The sequence below is a fragment of the Rousettus aegyptiacus genome, unplaced genomic scaffold, assembly GCF_014176215.1.
Source record: "Rousettus aegyptiacus isolate mRouAeg1 unplaced genomic scaffold, mRouAeg1.p scaffold_m13_p_10, whole genome shotgun sequence".
NCBI classification, from domain to species: Eukaryota; Metazoa; Chordata; class Mammalia; order Chiroptera; family Pteropodidae; genus Rousettus; species Rousettus aegyptiacus.
Window position 1 is genome coordinate 13011380 of NW_023416285.1, and position 21150 is coordinate 13032529.

Consider the following 21150-nt stretch of genomic DNA (forward strand, 5'->3'; position numbering starts at 1 on the left):
TGTGGCAATTTCCATAGATGATGTAGGAATATGAATTTTAAAAAGAAAGGGTGAAAGTGTTCAATAATGCAGCATCATTCTGTCTCAGAATGCAAACTCAGAATAGCATGACTTTAATGCTATTTATCACTTAGCAAGGAAATTAATGAAAGCAAAATGAAGCATCAAATCATAAATGTAGCTCAGAATGAATTCACAACTGATAAAATGAAGTACGTGTCTCCAAAATGTAAACATAACGAGAACATACGTGAATACAGGAGCTTATTAAGTAGCATAGCTTTTATTCACTATTCTTAAAACAAGCAATCAAAAAGGAATTAGTTTGGTTTCTCTACCTTCATTAAATGTTTTCATTAACGGAAGATTCAACTATGAAAATCAAGTATAAGGAAAGCATGGCTAACACTCTGGCCAGATCAGCACTGACATTTCAAGGCAGAGACCTGTCCTGAGACACCACCAAGAAAACTTTTTTTTTTTTTTTTTTTTTTAATGATTTTCAAATGCAAGTGCTAATAACTATGTTCTGTGTTTTGAATTGAATTCTGTCCTCCCAGAGGCCTACCCCTAGTACTTCAGAATGTGGCCTTATTTGGACAAAAGGTCTTCACAAAGTAACGAAGCTGAGCCAAAGTCACTAGGTGGGTCTTAATCCGATATGACCGGTGTCCTTATAAAAAGAAGAAAAGTGAACAGAAAGGCAGACACACACAGGGAGAACGTCATGTGAAGATGAAGGCGAAGATTGGAGTGACACATCCTTCAGCCATGGAATGCCAAGGATTACCAGCAAATCACTACTTTTCCCTTGAGACGAGCAGCTTATTAAGAATATGCTGACTTATAAGAAGTAGAAAGTGTTTTCGAATTTGCAACATTTTCCTCATGGAAAAGTTATATGTAAAAATTAAAAAGGAAAAATCTATACAGTGTGTATCACTTCTTAGCCCTCACTTGGTTTTAAGGAAAATTCCTTTAACTTATATAATAAAACCATGCTATTGCTTCATTTTAAGAATCAGAAAGCTAGAAAATAAAGTCTCCCAAGTGAATTAAACCAGGCAATCCACAGTGCTCTGTGACAGTAGACTGCAACGCTTTAACCTGTTCTATTAGAGAAAGATATTCAGTCTAGAGGAGAAAATGAAAGAAAACTTGGGGTGGAGGGGGCGGGGGGACATTGATGAAAATAAGTACAGAGCCAAGGAGTCCCCAGGCATGAAGAAATGTGATGGTCTTTTACCCAATAGTAGGATTTTGAACACACTTTCGCTTAACACCTGGGCTAGAATTTTTATGAGTTCCTACCTCCCCTCATATTATACATCTTCACTTTAAATCCATTCTCAATGAAATTTTCCAAGAGATAGTCTCACAAACTTTTACTTCTGTTTTTGCTGTTTTTTATTGGAAGCTAATGGTAAAGTGTTTATCTTCAGACATTTGCTTCACAAAAAACTATAATAATGTATCAAATCCACAACGCCAGTGATGTCTGTATATGAACTCTAACAAAACAAAAACAAACAAACCAACCAACAACAACAACTGTCATGAAAGTGATAAATTTGAAAAAGATGAACTCGGGTGTTATAGTCATATTTCAGAAAGGAAAAAAAAATTGGATTTTCCTCCCAGTTCACAGTTTCGCTGGAATAATGAATGCTAACCATTCCCCCTGTAAAATATCTAAGCTGAACTACAGTGACAGACACAGGACTGTGGCCAGTAGAACACTGTGGCTGGTAGAATACTTCCTCATACACTCATACACTTTCAGGTAGCTGAGTTTTATACTTACCATGATTCACTTGTATCTGTTCCTAATCTTATTTACCCAGTTATGTAATTACATAATTTAATTAGATAGCATTTCTATAAAACATAAGTTTCAATGGAAAGGGAGTTGTTCCTTTTATCAAACTAGTCAAATGCTTTGGAAAGACCCAATAAGAAAAATTGTTTTATAAAAAAAAATTACTGTTGTAGGGGTAGGGATCATTAAAATCTATACAGATTCTCTACACAGGTCACTGTTTTTAAGTTCTTAATTCACTTGAAAAAAACTGAAACTGAAATTTGTGAGATTCCTTTAGGGATACAATTTACACACACACACACAAAAAGACTCCAGAATTCCACTCTGTGAACTCTACTTAGAACAAAGGCCTTGGGTCCACAGCAAAATAGTGGTGAATAAATTGTGGATTTTAAGCAAAAGTCAAATGTTTCGTGTATGTACATGATCTATGATCCCCTAACTTAATCAACTTACGTGATTAATCAGTAAACAACCATTTTCAGTTGTGTAGAATAAGATGGCTTCTATGATAAAAATAAAAGAAAATGGTAAACCAGGAGGACTTCTTAACCTACATGTAATGAGCAGAGATAGAAAGTAATAGATTCAAATTTTCAAACCAAGAGACAGAATCCATTTCAATACCTACATCTGCTTATATCACTACACAAGAAACATCCTGGCTATAACTATAAACATTAAATGTTGTATAAATCTGAGCTACATAGACTCCAATTAATTACTGCATGGCATTACCATGTCTTCCAGTAACCACATAATAATACCTACTGCCTACAATCGGAAGGATTTAGTAGACATGTATTGATGAAAATCAGATGATGTCATCCACAGTGTCTGAATTACTTTGATATGTTTGAGCCTGAAGCAAAATAATGTAATAAAAAAAAAAACATACAGATGAAAACCTCAATTTTTCTCTACATATGAATCTGTCGCTGATTTGAGAAGAATCAAATCTAAGTCCAACCAGGTGAAGACATTCCATATATCATCCTTCCCAATTCAATATAAAAATAATATTTCTCCTTCCAGTAGGTTTATATACTGTTCCTGACTTTGTGATATCTTGGACATCGAGGGAGCCAAGAGACACAGAGCATTGCCTTGGCGAATGTTAAGCACAGCAGAGATGAATCAAAAAATATTTTCATTAAGAATTTATTTTAAAGGCCATCCGAAGTCATAAGCCCCCAGAAATAATAACCAATGGACAAATGACTAGAGTGGAAAGGTAGATATTATGAGTAACAGGAATGAGAAATTAGTTATAGGGTAAGCTGGAGACATCTTTCCCTCTGCTCCCCCCCCCCACACCCCCAACCCCTCCCCCCAAAAAATCCTCCAGTAGACTGTCATGGGGCTAAAATTCCACCAGTCATATCTTTTGGTTTTGAAAACTTTTCAGTCACTGTCTATAAAATTGCAAATACTCCTAGGAGGAGGAACCTAAAACTTTATTTCATAACATTGTCACGGTTATTTCCCAGTTTGACTTGGAAAGGAAAACTCTTTACGACCAGGTAAGGAATAATGATGAGGACAAGAAGAACCTCCAAAGAGGAGAAAAGCTTAGAGGGGAAGGGGTAAGAGGTTGCCCGAGTCCCTCAGGCACAAATAAATTTAGAAAATAGAAATTCAAAAACTCATGAAAATTGACTTTACCAATCATCAAATTCTTTCGACTGAAGATTATTTAAAAATGATCTAATTGCTTCACACACTCGTAACACATACCTAGGTTGTCATTCCTGTTATAAAATATAAATTGGTGTGGGAGCGGGGTCCATCTTTTCTTTCTTTACTCTAAATCCCAATCTCTTAATGCAAGGGGAACCTCAGATACAGTTCGAGGATTTCAAAAACAGAGCATATTAGGATGGGAATGTGGTTAGGAGGTAGGCTAAGGACTTGTCATTCAAACTATACAGACCAGCATCACCTAGGAGCTTTTTAGAAATGCAGAATCTCAGGCCCCACTCCAGATCTACGGAATTTCACTAGTATTGTAATGAGGCAGATTCATTAAGTTTAAGATACAATGGGCTAGGGAGACTTACCTTAAAAGTCTATTTGACTAGCAACCTATTTATTATCATCATCATCATCATCATCACCATCATCATCATATTAGAGTATAGATTTAAAGTGGCCTAGGAACAGAATGACTTGATAAACATCACAAGAAAAAATTGAGCCCCCCACCAAGAAACTGCATAATGCTTCCTCTGGAGAACCTTCTCAGTGATTTCACTTACGAAATTATATAAGGATTTCTATAAACATAATCCAGTATTCGTGAAGGGCAGGACACTTATCCTACCCCTAAACCACCCAACAACCTCTACGTACATAACTATTCCACTTACTAGTTCAGAAAAGCAGCTGATGACAAGTGAACGGCACCTCCTATGAACATTCAGATGACTGATTTTGTATAAATCAATACTGAGTGCCACAAAATGTCAGAAAATACCAAATGAGGAGAAAAGAATCAATAGATAACCTTAGAATTAAATGAGTGATGAATAATCTTTACAAACTAAAATAAAGTAAACCATGAAAACCAAGTTAAAGTAACATCAAGCATCTGGCTTAAAACCACAAAAATATATACATAATTTAAAGGTAAGGCTACTTGCGACGAACATGGCTGTTCATTTATTTTTTCCAAGAAAGCATCATGACAGGAACCACAAAATAAGAGCTAAATTCACACTTTCTAGCTTCTGTCTGAACAGTCATAATTTTTTAAGGCTCTACAACAAAAAAAAAATCCTCCAATTTACAGATGCAGACCATGCATTAACCTAGCAACCATGAAACCGAGCATATATTTGCTTAACAGTTTCAGGGTGTAGGAAGTAGGGGTAGGGAGACAAATTCTACAATTTATTTAAATCACTTCATTTTAGATTTCAAATGTGCCTACTAGAGCTATCAAATAAACCATAAATGTATAGACAACCAAATGTCAGAATTAAAAATCAAATGTTTTTCTGAGTCCTAAACTGACATCAGAAATAAATCAAGTTCTGTAACAGAAATCAAGATATACGTCTTTCTTCATTAGTAAACAGATGCAAAGTGGTGTTTTTACATCATTTTTTTTTTTTTTTTTTTTGCTCATGGATTCTAAATGCATGAATTAAACACCTACCTTGTGCTAAGAATGGTGCTGGGTACTAGTGACTGAGAAGTGATTGAGAGATGCAAGCCCTCACCATGCTATGAGGGAGATAACCACCAGGTCAGCAAACCATGTCAGCCTCAAGTAACATCTGAGCTATGGAGAGGGACTTACTCTATCCCCAAGGATCCACCCCGTTCCAACCTCCTGTGCCCACAAGGCTCACCTCCAGAAGTTTCTCTCAAGTTGCGGCATCCTCAGAGAAAAGCGGCATCGAGTCCCTACTCCAACCTTTAGCATAAAGTCAAGCTTTAAGGTTTTTGGTGGCCGTGTTTTAAAATAAAATACTTTCTGAAATGTTTCTACAGAAATGTAAGCAGCATCATTAATAATACCTCATGGTACTCTGAGCTCTGAATTCTTTTTTTCTTTTTAGACTCATTTCCAAATCCAAATATCCATAGATGCCTACAAGATACCGAGATCCACACAGACAAACTCTACTCTGATAGATTCCAGTCAATGATTTGTATAAATAGAGAAACTGGGAGACAAATGTCCTTCTGACCTAAGAGCCCCGAGGCTGTTTCTCCAAAGGTTCCCTTCAGAGCCAGGCCAACCAGAGGTCAGCAGAGATGTTAACAGTCTTTTGAGTGGCAGTTAACAAAGCGATCTCCCTTTGGAGAGCTGCCTTCCTTAAAGACAGAAGAACAGAAGTACACACAGGCAGAGATTATAAAATGCGGCTGCTTTGGGAAGGTTTAGGGAGTAGGTGGGGACTATAGTTTTTGAACTTGGGCAGAAAGAGCACTATTGAGGACCTCTGGGTTTTGACCTCGTTGGAAGACATCCTCCAATGTTTCCAGCTGCAGATCTCTACCTCAGAGGGGTTGTGGGCTGCTCTTATTTACTGAGGAATGGCAGAGGAGGCAGAGAGGGGAAGACCTCTTCTCCCAGAGGCAGACCACACGGAGCATAGATATGACACTTGCGGATGCAACTTCTCATCTAAAGCTGAGGCTGCCACCCTACCTAACCCAACGCTGGGAATCAGAACTGCAAACAGATTTAGAAACCAAAGTAAGCCAAGACCATCCTGCAGATGATTGTTAAAAGCTATTAAATATATATGAATCCAGGGGCTTGAATCAAGTCACAGCTCTAGAAGATTCATTGGCCCACCCCTGGTTACAATGGTGACTTAGAGGTTAAAGGATGTTGAGTACCTACTACATGCCAGGCACTTCATTCTTTCAAACAATTCTATTAGGTATTATCATGATCACTCTTTTACAGATGAGGAAACTGAAGCACTGGAAAGTTGAATAACTTTCTAAAGTTCTCATGGCTTTCAAGGAGCAGAGCCAGGACCAAAGGAGGGATGGTAGAGCCCATTCTGTTAGCCACACTCCCCACTGCCTTGCTTTCTTCGTCAGCCTCCACGACTAAAGGCGGTAATGGTATCGGCACTAGATTGAAGACTCACCCCGAGGACTTCCCAAGCCACATCCCAGATGCTGATAATATGGGGATCCACTCAAGATAAATGGAAATGATGGGTCCTGAAGGTGTGCGGAAAATGCAAAGGCATGAAAAACACATAAAAAACAGAGAAAGCAGAACCATCCAGCACAGATCCCTCAGGCTTACAGCTGTTGCAAGAAGCCCTAGTCTCTCCTTCTGGTCCAATGGGTACTCACAAAGTTGTTTGCTTTTAACATGCACTTAATGCCTTCTTTAAAAAAAAAAAAAAAATGCAGTGGCAGCCTCGTAAGTTTATAATGAACCAGAATTATAGCTGCTGCTCTGATGCCGTGTGTTATTTTTGGCTGAGTGTCCTGCTCTTCTGGATTCCGAGGGTAGGGTGCTGAAGCTTGCTCTAGTAACACAGGCTGACTGCTGTCCCCAAAGGACCCTGAGGGAAGGGAACTATCTCGAAGTCTTCAGCAGACAGAGGAGGTTTAACATAAACTCCCACTTAACGTTTTCTCCAAAAAGAATCTATTCATTATCTGTATTTCCGACACAGTATTTATGAATTTCCTTTCAGCAGAGCCCATCAGGGCAAACGTCACAACTCAGTGGTGAAATGCTGTGTGCGTTTTCCTTTCCTCCTAAGGAAGATTAAGGCCAATGAATAAAAGAAACGGGGACGTGGCCCCTATATTTAGCTCTCCTTACAACATCATGTCTCACGGGTATTAAAAATAGACCCAAATCACTTGAAGACATTCTGAAAAATCAAAGGCAGCATAGCTTTCCAAGAGGAAGTTTTAAATGTTTTCCGCTTTCTTTCTGGTTGAGATTTTTAAGGAGCAAAAGCAGTCAAATGGGCTCCCCATTTCCTTAGAGGCCCAGTCAGGGTGGCTATTGAGGCTTTATAACATACTCTGTTTCCTTACCCATCATTCCCTCAGCCTCGGCTCATTGTAGACTGGAGTTTAAGAGAAATCTGGGTTGGCCCTTGGCAAAAAGTGTGAAATAGTGTGTGTAGAAAAATTCTCCTCTGTTAACAATGTTTTCTCCAGCTGGAGTCCTGACATTCCCAAGGTCCCTCTCAGAGAGAAATCAGCTCAGGTTCGATTCGCTGAACACATATGTGTTATGTGTGATGTGCCGGGCACAATGCCAGGCAGGGCAAAGGATGCAGAGAGGAGAAAAGATGGAATGTCCTTGTTAGAGAAGGTGCCAGATAATTCCACAAGTACATAAGGCTGCTGGACAACCACAGGTAACGGAATTCAAAGAAGAGAGAGGTGGCAGCTTGTTGGAAGGTGTCAGAATGGACCTCATGCTGGAGGTGGGCTTTGAAACAGACAATGGAGACAAGAATGGGGATGAGGAATTCAAAACACCCGAGCCCAGGCGTGGAAGGAGGTCAGGAATTAGCTTAGCGTAATGCCTCCTCTCAAAACATATGCCTGGTAAACCTGGAGGAACAAGCCTTTATAATCAAAGGAAAGAATTTCCAGTTGGAGAGATCACATAAAACTTAAGAATATAGTCTCTTTCAAATCCTGCAGTTCACCAGCTGTGTGCAACTTTGGGCAATTTACGTGCCTCCCCTGAGCCTCAGTTTCATCATCTGTAAAATGGGGCTCACACTCCATTGGGCTGATGTGCTATTAAAACATATCATGGACATAGAACACTTGGTTCAGAGTGTGGCACGTGGTTCATAAAAAACGCTCCGTGAATGGGTATGACTCACTCAAGTGGGAGCTCTTTAAATCGGATCATATCTCTAAGATGCCTCTACCTACACGCCACTCTTGTGGCAGAAATTCTTGATTAACATTAGGGGACAATAAGGCTAAGAGAACATGGTCTTCGCTGTGTAAGTGTCAGACTTCTTTGTGGCTCATACCAGTTTATAGAGGAATTTCCAATGACCAAAACAATCCCTCAACCCTGAAAAAGTACATACCTTTTAATGGGACTTTACTTCAATCCATATCAGCCCGCCATACTTTGAAACCCCTCATACAGAGGTTAGTGAAAAGTTGAGGAGCATTTTCTAATCTAAGGTAAGGGGGGAAAGGGCCTTGAGGAGGTTAACAGTGAGGGAAGAGAAATAACAAGGCCAAAAATCAACATTTGTGGAATAGTTCAGTGTTCATCAAACTTTGGCATGCACAAGAATCCCCTGGGGATCTTGTTCAAGTGCAGACTCTGATTTGGTAGGTCTGGACTGGGGTCCCTGGGTAGTATCTGTGTTATCGGTCCACAAAGTAGACTTTGAACAGCAAGAGAATGGTGTTTCTTTAGGGTTTAAGAAAGAACTGAGTGGGGGAGCCAGTAGAGCCCCAAAGGGAAGGAGGGCAACTTGCACGCGAGTACTGTCCAAACGAGATGGCAAGAGTAGCGGCTGATTTGAGGGGCAGCCAAGGCAGAGATGTAAATGCAAAGACATGATGTCCAAGGAGAAGGTTTTTGGAAAAGAAGAGGCCCCGGCTCACGAAGCACCAGTGCATTAGTCACGTTGTGAGTCACTCCCAGCCTTTTAGATTTGTTGATGGCAAACATTTTGGAGAGTACTGCAATAAAGGAATGTGCTCACAGCTATTAACTACGAAGCACTAAGTCATTTCAGCAGTCTGACACAAATTATGCTCCGCACTTGAAAAATAGCTATTGATCAGTCCCTTCTTTTTCATGCCTTCCAATACTCCAGATCAGCACTTCCATTCACTTCCCCTCCTCAGATGCCTTCACACACCGAGTTAGATCCTTCCTAAACCAAACAATATCCCCCGGAGACTCGACTTTCCTGTAGGTTTTGCCTCAAAAAAATAAACCAAGTAAAAGGCAAACCGAAGAGACCTCTTTTTGTTTGTCCATATATCTACTTCTACAAACTTCCCGATGCCTTTTATTTTCTGGTCTCATTATAGACACAATGGCAACAAATCAACCGATCTATCATTTCCTGTGTTAGAAGATAAGAAAGTAAGAGGGCATGGAAAAGGACAGAATATAGAATTAGCCTTTAAAGAACTAAATCAGCTTCAGGGACAGATTGAATGGTGAGACTCTGAGTACCTTCAAGGCACAGCTTGAGTGTGGATAAGTCAAAGGGAAGCTTGTGGTCTTTCAAGCTAGGGTGATGCACATCTTCCCTGGTCTACTTTTTGATCTTAAGAAAAACTGACGAAGTATGTAGATCTTCTCTGGCAGAGCAAATGCAAAGATGAACATCCCCAGTTCTTGCCCCTCCTCGTATGCACACCCTGAGCCATGGAGAAATGGAGTCTATCTCTCCATCCTTTGAATCCTGGCTGCCTTGTCAGTACAACGCGGTAGACATGACAATGTGTGCGATCTGAGCCTAGTGACCTCGTACACTTCTGTGCTTTCTCTTTTTCCTCTGCTTACACCAAGAAAACAATCTGCTCTAGCCTGAGACTACTTAGAGCAGAGTCAAGGTTATCCTTCTATCTGCCAGCCCCCTAGCCAAACCACGAGCCACCCCAGACACAAGAGTGAATTCACCTGAGATCATTTGAGTTGGTCTTAGACTAGCAGAACTGCAGAGATGACCCTTAGACTTATGAGAAATAATAAACAGTGGTTGCTTCAAGCCACTAAATTTTAGAGTGCTTTGTGAGGCAGCATTATTTGGAAAATAAATTAATAATAACTGATACAGCTTCCCTTAGAAAAGCCATGACAAAAAGTCCAGGTATACAAATAATTCCAACAGGACACTGGCTGTCCTTTGACAAAATTATTAATGATTACAAATGCATTGTAATAACATAATTGCATCATTTATAAAACAAAAACACATTAGGAAATTAGATAATAAAAGCACACTTCCATATTAGTTTTCATTTTTCAAAGGGTTTAGTCCATTTATTAATACACTATATTAACTTGTGCAAATTTTTTAAATTAGCTAGATGTCAAATTCAATGGGTCATTTCTTCTTTTGTGCATTCATTTACTGAGGATTATGGTGAGCTGGGTTGTGAGTTGAAGACTGGGGGTGGATCTGAAGATGAATAACACATTGGTCCGTGATCTCAGATAACTTCTATCTTGTAGGGTTGACAAAGGCACCTGCTCACCTTATGTCATGCTCTTGCTGCCGTCTTTACTGCTTTAAATCATGCCCATCTTATCAGGTCCAGAGAGTCCTTTCTCTTTTATATCTTCCCTAACTCCACCCTATTTTCTCTGGCCAAGACCAGGTCCAGACAGTCATAAAATTGAAGGTTAAAAAAGAAGCTTTACATCAGATAAATGAAAGTTCTTGAATATTGGTTACAGAGCATGTACTTGATTCTATAGGCAACAGGGGGCCATGGAGGGCTTCTGAGAAAGGGAGAGACATAGAGCTATCATTTAAGAAACATTGAGATGCCTCAAGCCCTTACTGGAACATCAAAGCGTGATGGAGCTCCAGAAGGGCTGAGGTGGTCACTTGCAGATTCTGTATAGAGGTAAAACAAACTTGCTTTTGCCAAGTAGATAGTGACCTTAGAAAGGAAAATTCAATACAATACAAAAAGGGAATGGGATTAAATAGATGGGTTAGAAATCCAAACAGCCAGTTTCCCACCCCAAATTTTTCTAGGGAGGAGGAAAGACTGGCTGATCATTTACAAAGAGAATTGAAGGGTACAGAGCATTCGAGGAAAGATAAGAGTCACCTCCAATAAACTACTTTGATTGGTCTAAAAGACCCAAGAAACCCCAGTATTTCTCAGAAGTGCCCTACAGGCTATTACGGGGAGAGAAGGGAAGGGTGAGGTCTGAAGCAGCACACCCCGAGTGAGCAGGGTCCAGGCGTCTGGCCACCGTGTCAACAAGCTTCGTTTCGTGCTGGGGTTCTGCACTGGATTTTACTTGGGGGAAAAAAAAAAATAATAGGCTTCCTTCTACTGATTTAAAAAATAATAAAAATTTGCAAACTTTTAAACCAGATGATTTCCATGACCCTTGCTAGGTCTAAGATAAAAATACTATTCTAATCATCTTCCAAAAATTACAATGAGGAAGAAATCAGGAGGTAAGCACTTAACACCTGTTGAGCATATTATAGATCAAGCAACGTGTCATACATTTTCCTTGGGTTCTCTCATGTAATCCACACCACGGCGCTCTGAAAGAAGAATCACTATCTCCATTCTGCAGATGAGGAAATAGAGGTCCAGAAAGATCAAATAACTTGCCCAAGATGTCAACATTAACTCCAGAGCTAGGCTCTCGACCACTATGGCACAGCTGTGTGCATATTCACGTACACCCAGGAGAGCTTGGAACTCATCCGTCAGTTCTCAAGGGCCTCTGCATTTGATTTTCTAGGAGTTCACACAGGGGCGACTTTGGCCACAAGATGCTATTTAACTTAGGGAACAGAAGGGATATGTTGAGAGGAAGAGATAGGAAAGAGGAAGCTGAAAGAACTGGAAAGAATTAGAAAAAGGATTAGTAAATTTGTGGAGCTGTAAAAAAAACCACATACACACACACACACACACACACACACACACACACACACACACACACCTCTGCAATTATAAATGCCATTTCTAGAAAGGATATCTGCTTAACAGAAAACACATTCTTTTTTTTTCTAGACAAGGCATTCTTTATCCTAGGTTGAAATAAGTTTTTAATTTGAAAAATCTAAACTCCTTTGAAGAATTAATTATTAAAATATAATTATCTAGTCCATCCTATTTAAAATGTCACCATTCCCCAACTCTTTATCCTTTTCTCTGCTTTTTCTGCATAGCATTTAATATCATTTTGTAATACTGTATCTCTTCCTTATTCCTTTGCTTATCAACTCTCTCTCCCCAACAGGACAACTTCTTTGGGCAGGGTGGAGAGTTTATTGTGATTTTTGTGATTATGCATTCTGTATCTCTTGTACCTACTAAAATGCTTGGTTCCTAGGAGGCACTCAGGCACTCAATAAATATTTGTTGAACAAATGAATGTGTTACTTTGTCGTGATATTTATGGAATAAGCCTTTATATCTATTCATTCCCACCCTACCTTATGTCATCTGAAACACCAGAGTTCCCATCAATTGCAAGTCTATTTAGCATTTATATGGCACTTCATATTTAAAACTCACTGTTCCATTATCGATCCCCACAATCAACCTTGAAAATAGATGCTGAGTAGAGGTATAGCCCATACCTCGTTTATGTTCTAGGCCTCTACAACAGACATGAGCAATGGGGTGGGAGGAAAGAGCAAGTTCAAGTACGTGGGAGAAGATAGGAGGGGCAGGGAGGCGAGGCACAAGGAGCCCCTGTCATTGAAACTCCATTCCCTTGTCTACGTCTGCCTCCTCAGAAGTGGTGGCAGGGAGCCAGAGATCCTCCCCTCCAGCTGCAGATGCATTCAGCATCCCCACAGAGGAGGAAGGGAAAGAAGCCCCAGGAGCCTAGAGAGGAGGTGAGGCGTGAAGGGAGGAGGGGCTCACAGAAATCATCTCCTAGCAGGGGTCCCGACTCTGCCCTCTGAGCATGCCATCCTTTTTACAGGTGGCAACCAGACTCTGTATCTTTCCACAGGGCTTCTTTGCTTGCCTGGTGCCCTGCTCTCTACCACATCAAGCCTGAACAAGTTGGTCTGGATGCCAGTGCCCTTACTTAGCCATCTGGTCTACCCTACCCATCTGGACCACACAACTTAGCCTTAGGTATAAAGACCAATGGGCCACACTGTGTGTGGAGATGACCCGAGTGTGGCAAAAACAACACCAGATTTTAACTTAAGAGCTCCATATGCCTCGCTTCACTTCCAAATACAGTAGCTTCCCTTACCCATGGTTTTGCTTTCCATGGCTTCAGATTTCATGGTTTCAGTTACCTGCAATCAACCACAGTCCACAAATATTAAATGGAAAATTCCAGAAATAAACAATTCATAAGTTTTGAATTGCATGCCATTACGAGTAGTGTTATGAAGTTTCACATCATCCTGCTCTATCCTTCCCAGGACATTAGTCACTTAGTAACTGCCTGAATTATCAGAGCGGTTATCAGAGAGAGAGAGAGAGAAATACCACATTCACATAACTTTTACTACAATATATTGTTATAACTGATTTATTTTATTATTAGTTATTGCTGTTAATCTGTTACTGTGCCATTTGATAAATTAAACTTTATCATAGGTGTGATATATATACATATAGGAAAAAACATAGTAGGTTTTGGGTACTCTCCAGGGACTCAGGCATCTACTAGGGGTCTTGGAATGCATCCCCTGCAGATAATGGGGGATCACTGCAACTCAACCACGTGGTTTTTGGGAACAGGTTGACCTGAGTGTGGAATCACGCAAATGCTGATAGTTTGCCTGAGCTGTGTGTACAAAATAAACACCTGTCTAAATTGCTTAATTTAGTGCTACAGGACTTAAAGTCTCAGCTCCAAACCTAGCAACTCCTGTCCCAGCTTTGCAATAAGCATCACCAAATCATAAAGAAAATGGTTGATAAGCAAGAAGGTCCAAGTGTCAATAGCCAAATAGGCATTTTCAGACAGGGCAAGAGATACAGCTAGGAACAACCAAATCATTTTCATGAACTTGGTCCAATAAAATCGGCCATTTCTGGAAAATTCCTAACATACAAGTGCAAAAAAAGTTTTTCTTCTTGTAAAGACAAGGAACCTGACACTTACCAAGCCCAATTGAGCATCTCCGATATGCTCAGCACTATGCAAGCTCTACACATAAATCATCTTAAACTTCTCAATAACCCTGTGAGATATATGTTATATCTATCTTCATTAGAAAGAGGAAATTGAAAAAAGCTCAGAAATGTCTAATAATTGGCTTAAGCTCCCACAGTCAAAAAGTGAAAGAATCAAGCCTGAAAACTAGGCCTTCTGACTTTTAAGCCCATCATTCTGTCTGGTCGTTATGGTTTATTTTCCACTGACTTAGACTTTTTGATCATTTCTTCTTTTAAGGGCTTAAGAGAGAAAGCATTTAAGGTATTTAATCTTTTTTTGGTGTTACTCTGACATCACACATCTTGCATTGCTCCAGGAAGATTATTGCAAAAATTATTTATTACAATACTCTTTGATCTCTGGGTATGTACTGAACACCTATAGATTGTTAATAAGAGTTTCTAGTTGACAGAAGGAGTAGGTGGGCCAACTTTCTCTTTTCATTGTTTTTTAGATCGACTTTATTATTCAAAGTCTTCCTCTTATCCTCACGAACATTCTCTGGATGTATTTGATTCAAAGACATGTTCCCATACTGATATTTCTAATCTTCAGTAGGTCATACACTATATACACATCAACTAGTAAATACATTTAAAGAGAGATTTTGACACCTACAAATTCATGCTGCGTGATTGATACTTCAAGCAAGAAACTAATAAACAGCTAACTTGCTACCAGACCATTAATAAAAACATTGTGAAAACTGCTTCTAAAGATGGCAATTAGCTATAATGATTAGACAAAACGTGGTTCCACATTAAGTTAAATTGATATTTAAATGTAATTGTTTTTAGCTCTGTGGTGTCAAGGTACTACATAAATCCATTATCACTACTATTTAACAACAATACTCACAACCACAATAACTCAACCCAATTTTCCAAGATTGTAATTTGCTGTGCCCCAAAGAAGTGAACTGCATACTTGGGAAATGAGTTAACACTTTCAAGCCCCTTGGGATTCTTTAACGACACTTCTTGAAAGAGTTAATTGTCTTCCAAAATGGCTCCCAATGGAGAGAGTTCATTTATATACATATATAGTATAGCTGTGAGGGAACATATTACTTTACACTTAGCCAGATTAACTATGCCCAGTTTTACTCCGTTTAAAACTAACTGAAATGTCAACACATTATAAAGAGGACTATTAGCAATTCAAATATGAAGTTATTCATGACTCTAGACAAAACAAACCAACAAAACAATAAAAACTTTAGAAGATAGTGCTAAGCTTTCTCTGAGGACTTCAAAAGATAAGAAGAGTAGAATAATTTCTAAATGGATAGAGTTATACCTGTTCTGTGTTGCCTAAATCTGAACTAAAACGTGTAAGTCAGGGACACCAAAACTCCTGTTTCTATTGACTCTGAGGGAATCCTACGAACCAAGCAGAGCTAGTGAACAGCAACAGGGAACGGTAGGCATTGTGGCAAACTGCAGAGGACACACCCTGTTCGAAGAAGTTGGAAATTCTTAATTCCAGGCAATTACTGCTGTGCAGGAATATGGATCTAAAATTCTATATCTTTTTATTTTTTAAAAAAAGCCCCAAATCTAAATTTGCATTCCTTGAAATTTCATGATTTTTAAAACACTATATACACCTTACAAAATATAACCACAGGCTGGATTGGACCCACAAACCTTACATTTGCCCTTCTGCCCTGAATGGTTTCTGGCTTCAAGTAGGGCCACGTGTAGATGGACACCTAGGAGCTATTTATGTCATTGTGTCTTAGAAATGTAGCCAGGCATAGGGCTGTCTGCTTCCAAGAGGAGGAAAAAAAGACCACATCGGCGCCATCATCGTTCATCACGTTAATGTGGCTGATGATTTCTATTTCTTCTCTTGGTTTCTGCTGTAGTGATCTTGCCCTGGATGCATCACTTGGAGTCGTCGGTGACATAATTCCAATAGCAATCTCATCAAAACCAGCCACCCAATCCATCTGCGAATTTAAATGCGCTCATCATTAAGTGAAGCAAAAGAACATCAAGACCCACCTCTTGCCCTAGCACCACTCTTCTCGTAACCAGAGGCCACCCCACCCCTGGACGTGTCACTGGCAGCCACAGGAATTGAGGCGAGAAAAGCTGTCCAAAATAACTTCTGAGAGAATCAATGAGAAGGCTTCAGAAAGGACTGTTGAGTTTAATAAGAGTGTTAGATAGATATAAAATGCTCAAATCTCCTCTTATTCCAGAAAGCTTCCCCAATTCTCCCACATCTAAACTCCCAGGTCAATTCATACTTTCTGTCTTGAATTACAATTACTTGGGCATGTGTCTAATTTCCAAAATATATCAGGGTTTCTTTTAGAGCAGAATCCTTATCTGATTTATCTCTGTATCCTACAATGCAATTAATAAGTCCTTAGTAAATGATAGCTATTCTTCAAATGCTCAGTAGATTGGTAGATGGGTAGGTGAATGGATAATGGATAGAAAAGTGGATGGATGGATGGATGGATGGATAGAAAGAAAGAGGAAGGATAGATTTTAAAAGATCTTCTCTACATTGGCCCAAAGGGCATGCTTGCATATATGACTAGTAAAAAGATTTGCTGTGCAAAAACCATCTTATAAATTTCTCTGTGGCCAACAAGGTAGATGACAAATATTAGATATTCATTACCCAATACCCATAACCTCACTTCCTCTTTGCAGAGAGAATGTTCCATGTCCTAGTCCCATGCTCATAATTTTATTGCTCATTAGAGACTTATTTTGGCGAAGAGTCAAATGAACCATCTCTGCTCCATGAAACTTAAGGAGAAGACTTTGGCGTTTAAGAGAAGAGCTTCCTTTCTATCAGGGCAGGGGGCAGGGTGGGGAGGGGCGATGAAAAAAAAAGATAAGAAATTACAAAACTTCCACTCCTGCCCTTCCCTGCCTGCCTGCAACACTCAGTGTAAAGATGTGATACTTGGAGCTGTGGCAGCTGTCTTGAGACCATGTGGCAATAAGCATAAAGAGGAAAAACTGAGAACAATAGAAAAGAAGAATAGAAAGAAACTGGATTCTTAATGACAGTGTTGAGCTAACGAACAAAAACATTGAGACCACCTATATCTCCTGTTAAGTAAATAATAAATAACAAATGTACTTACGTCATAAACAACTGTTAGCTGAGTTTTCTGAATCTTTCAGTGGAAATTATTCCTTACTGATACAGCCTTTCAACCAAAAACAGATGACAATAAACAACCACAGTCAGGATGATAATGGAGCATAAAAATTAGTGGCTGGGTCTGAATTACTTCCACTACCCTGCCTTGCAGCCAGGCAAAGTCTTTAAAAAAAATCAGAATTTTAACTGCAGTAGTCCAGCGTTCCCTTGCTCCACCTCATCAGGCAACCACACATTCCAAATGAGTTTCATTCGTAAGACTGACAACTCAGGGCCTCATTCTTTTGTTTCCATTTGCCACAAATTGCAGTCCTCAAGGATGCCTCCTGGACAATATTTATGCAGGACTGAATATATGGCTCACATTAGAACAAATAGAACTTCCTAAATTGGGCAATTTGTGACTTTGCTCCTCAAGTTTCACTCATCCCTGATTTGAAATGCACTAAAAGCACATTATTACTGTTTAAGATGCAAACTACTGCCCTGAAAAATATTGCTTTTTACCTGAGGTGAAACCAGTTATAAATTAACGGTTGGTCAAGGGTAAGGTGTGTAGGTAAGTAGAAATTCCTTAGAACCATGTGTAGACCATTCTGCTAATATGATGAGGCTATACTTGCTAGTGGATTAATTACTCTTTTCTTCCAACTTAATTTATTTCATACTTTAAGAAACCAAAATGTCCCGTAGCCACTATGCTTGTGACAAAGAAACACAATAAAAGCAATTTCTCCAGTACAAAAAAATAAAGCATTCCTGGTAATGCATTTTTGAATCCAGCATACCTTCCCCTAATGAGGTTTCAGCATGCTATAAATAACACTAATGAGACTTTGTCTTGCCCATGTAATATATTTCCTTGATATAGCCTTAGATTCTCCGTGTTGCGTGGAAAACTAACAGCCTCAGAAAGAAATGCCGTCCAACAGCACATTAAAACCAAAAGCACAATTAAATATAAATGAATCCAGTAATTTAATTGCACAATTGTCGCTTTAAAAAATTCAGAAGAAAAGTAATGATGTCATTTTTTTAAATCGGTAAATAATAAAAGTGCTTGTGGGGATGGAACAATATTTAAATAAACATTTTTTTGGGTAACGGGGAGGTAGCAAAGACAGTTATCCTTGCTTAGGAAAACCCTGTGGCTTGCAAAAACAAAATGAGAATCTTGACATACACCATTCTGCCCATGAGATCTGTGGAGATGATATCTCGATTTCAATCTTTTTTGAAAGCGTATCCCATATTTGGATGGTTTTCTGATTTTGAACATTATCAACCAGGATTCATATTATTCCGAAAAAAAAAAAAAAACAGAATGCGAAGTGACGATGTACCTAGTAGGCTCTCAAACAGCTCCCAGTAAAATGAGAACTCTGTGCGGCTACCAGAAATGCAATCGTTTTCATAGACCAAAGGTGTAGCACTTTCGTGCTGACCAAGTATTAGGAAATCATTAATGGCTATTCCTGAGTTCTCTTTTATCCAGAGACTGACCCAACACATCCTCCCTTTGATTGCCTTCTCTGATAAGATCAGAGACGTGTAACTTTGTCTAAAGGAAGATCTAAAGGAAGGCTTTGGGTTCCACTTTACATTGATTTTTATTCAATTCCAATCAAGAATATATCCAAGAAACTTACTTACTTGATTCCAGCATTAGGATGAGGGTAGTGGGGGAGAGATTGTTTAATTTTAAGTTAGCTATTATCTTGCATTCCAGTTATTGGAACTGACACAGGCAGATGAGAGAAAAGTCCATATGCGGCCACCTAAGCAAGTTTTCTGGTAAAACATATGGCCGCATCCCAAAATCCTAAGCAAATGTGCTCTCTTGTTTGCACTGTATTTGTGTTTGATATTCACAGTAGTTTATATATGTGATTTTCATTTACTTTATCTCAAATAACCCTCCAGTGAGGTGACTCCTTTAGTCACGTGCTCATTTATTCTTTCAACAAATATTTATTGAGCACCCTCTCTGTTCCATGCATGGTTTTAGGCACAGGAATTACATCGTTAAGAAGATGATTGTGGTCTTTGTTTTCAGGAACTGATACTCTTGTGCATTTGGGCTCATGGATGATCAACAAGTAAGCAAATAAAAAGATTATTTCTAAAAGCGACAAGCATCATAAGAATATAACAAACATACAAAAATATGAAAGAAAATAATGCAAGGGAAGCTCAAGAGTAGAGAGCTGCCACTTCAGCAATGTGGTCAAGGGAGACCTTTCTGGAAGCTTACTTGTGGCCATGATGAGGGACGCTGCAAAGATCTGAGAAAGGTATTCCTGGCAGAAGGAACGGCATATGCAAAGGCTCAGAGGTAAAAACAATGTAGACAAGGAACATGAAGAAATAGGCAAGAAGAATATGATGGTCCCTATTTAACAACTGATGAAACGAACAGCCAAACAGGATTCTGGGAAAATCCCCAGTTTCAAACTCAGACCTTCAGCCTCCTAATCCTGCTTCTCCCCCACACCACAGCCCTGCGCTTCCATCGTATCCTTTGGTATGAGGTCCAAGTGGTCCTCGCAAGCCCGTCCTCGGCACTGTGCTGTCCTCCCGGCGGGGCTCTCTTCTGGCCTTCACGAAGTTTAAAAAATGATAATAATACCTGATGGAGGAAGCCTACTTAGGGAAGTTGGTAACTAATCATTGGAAAGAAAATGCTTTAGATGCCTCTGAAAGGGCCGTACTTGTACTGAGCAGGGGGATTCCCAGAAGGCTTTTTGGAACCACAAAATCATAACATCCCCATAAATAGAGAGCTTTATCCTTTTCCAAGAAGGCCGAGTGGCCTGGATTCAAGTCCCGCCATGCCTTTCCCAGCTGCATGGCTTTGGGCTCATCCTGTGTGGCAGTCTCCTCTCTGGTACAGCAGAGCTAACAGGAAGACCAGCACTGCCGGCTGCTGCGAGCATTAAATGAGGGAATCCATGCACCGTGCCAGCCAGCACGGGGCCAAGCGCATACTAATGTCGTTCAATGTTGTTGTTTGTCAGCGTTATTTCTCCAGGAACAAGTCCACCAAGACGATTAACAGACAAAAAAAAAAAAACTTCACCCCCTTGCTTTCCTTATTTGTAAAGAAAGGGCCTTTTAGAAGACAGCTATTAGATGTTTAGCATTTGCACTTCTTCCTGTCTTTCTGGCCTATTAGGGTCTAGTGGGCAGCGAATGTGTCTTTTTAATTAACTTTCAACTGTGCCTGGCACACGGTGCACTTCTAAAGGAGCCCAGCGGCTCCCCCGAAAAAACCGCCACTCCTTCTATAAATATCTGCCACTTGGTATGGGGATAAAATGAGATGAAAGATATGAGGACACTGTGGAACTCAAATCTGTTGCAGGAACAAGGCATAATTGCTGTTAATAAGAAACAGTAATAGTAAGAAAGATCAATGTGCGTGGGATGAATTATCCTCACATCCACTGAAGTTCCGGAACGGTAACCTACAAGTTCTTACAGAGTCATCGCACAAGTGCCCGCTTTGTTACACAAGTTGGGCCTCATTTCTAATTCTCACATCTCCACAGCACAATCTCGTCTGGAATTCCACATGCCAGGAGCAACAGCTGTGTTAGGCCAACCCATCATTCATCTTGGCACCCCTCGCTGTAACTCAAAAGGCCGGTGATCACTTGGAAACCACCTCTGACGGTAGGAGGCAGCGTGGCAGACGGAATTTACAACAAAACCCTGCCTGCAGAAATCTTCCTGTCACCTGCGGGCCACATAAACCATGAGCATCCCGGCCATGGCACACGGTCAATGAGCTGCACTTTGCCTCTGTTTATGGGCCAAGTCAGGGACTCCAGCGGCCCTCTGATTTTCTTGTCGG

At 39.9% G+C, this 21150-nt stretch overlaps 1 protein-coding gene across 3 annotated transcripts in view; it reads right to left on the reverse strand.

Annotated features, from left to right (window-relative positions):
* The window catches only part of PPARGC1A (PPARG coactivator 1 alpha), a 599446-nt gene that overhangs the window by 287377 nt on the left and 290919 nt on the right, over nucleotides 1-21150 (reverse strand). The gene's annotated exons all lie outside the window — the stretch shown is intronic.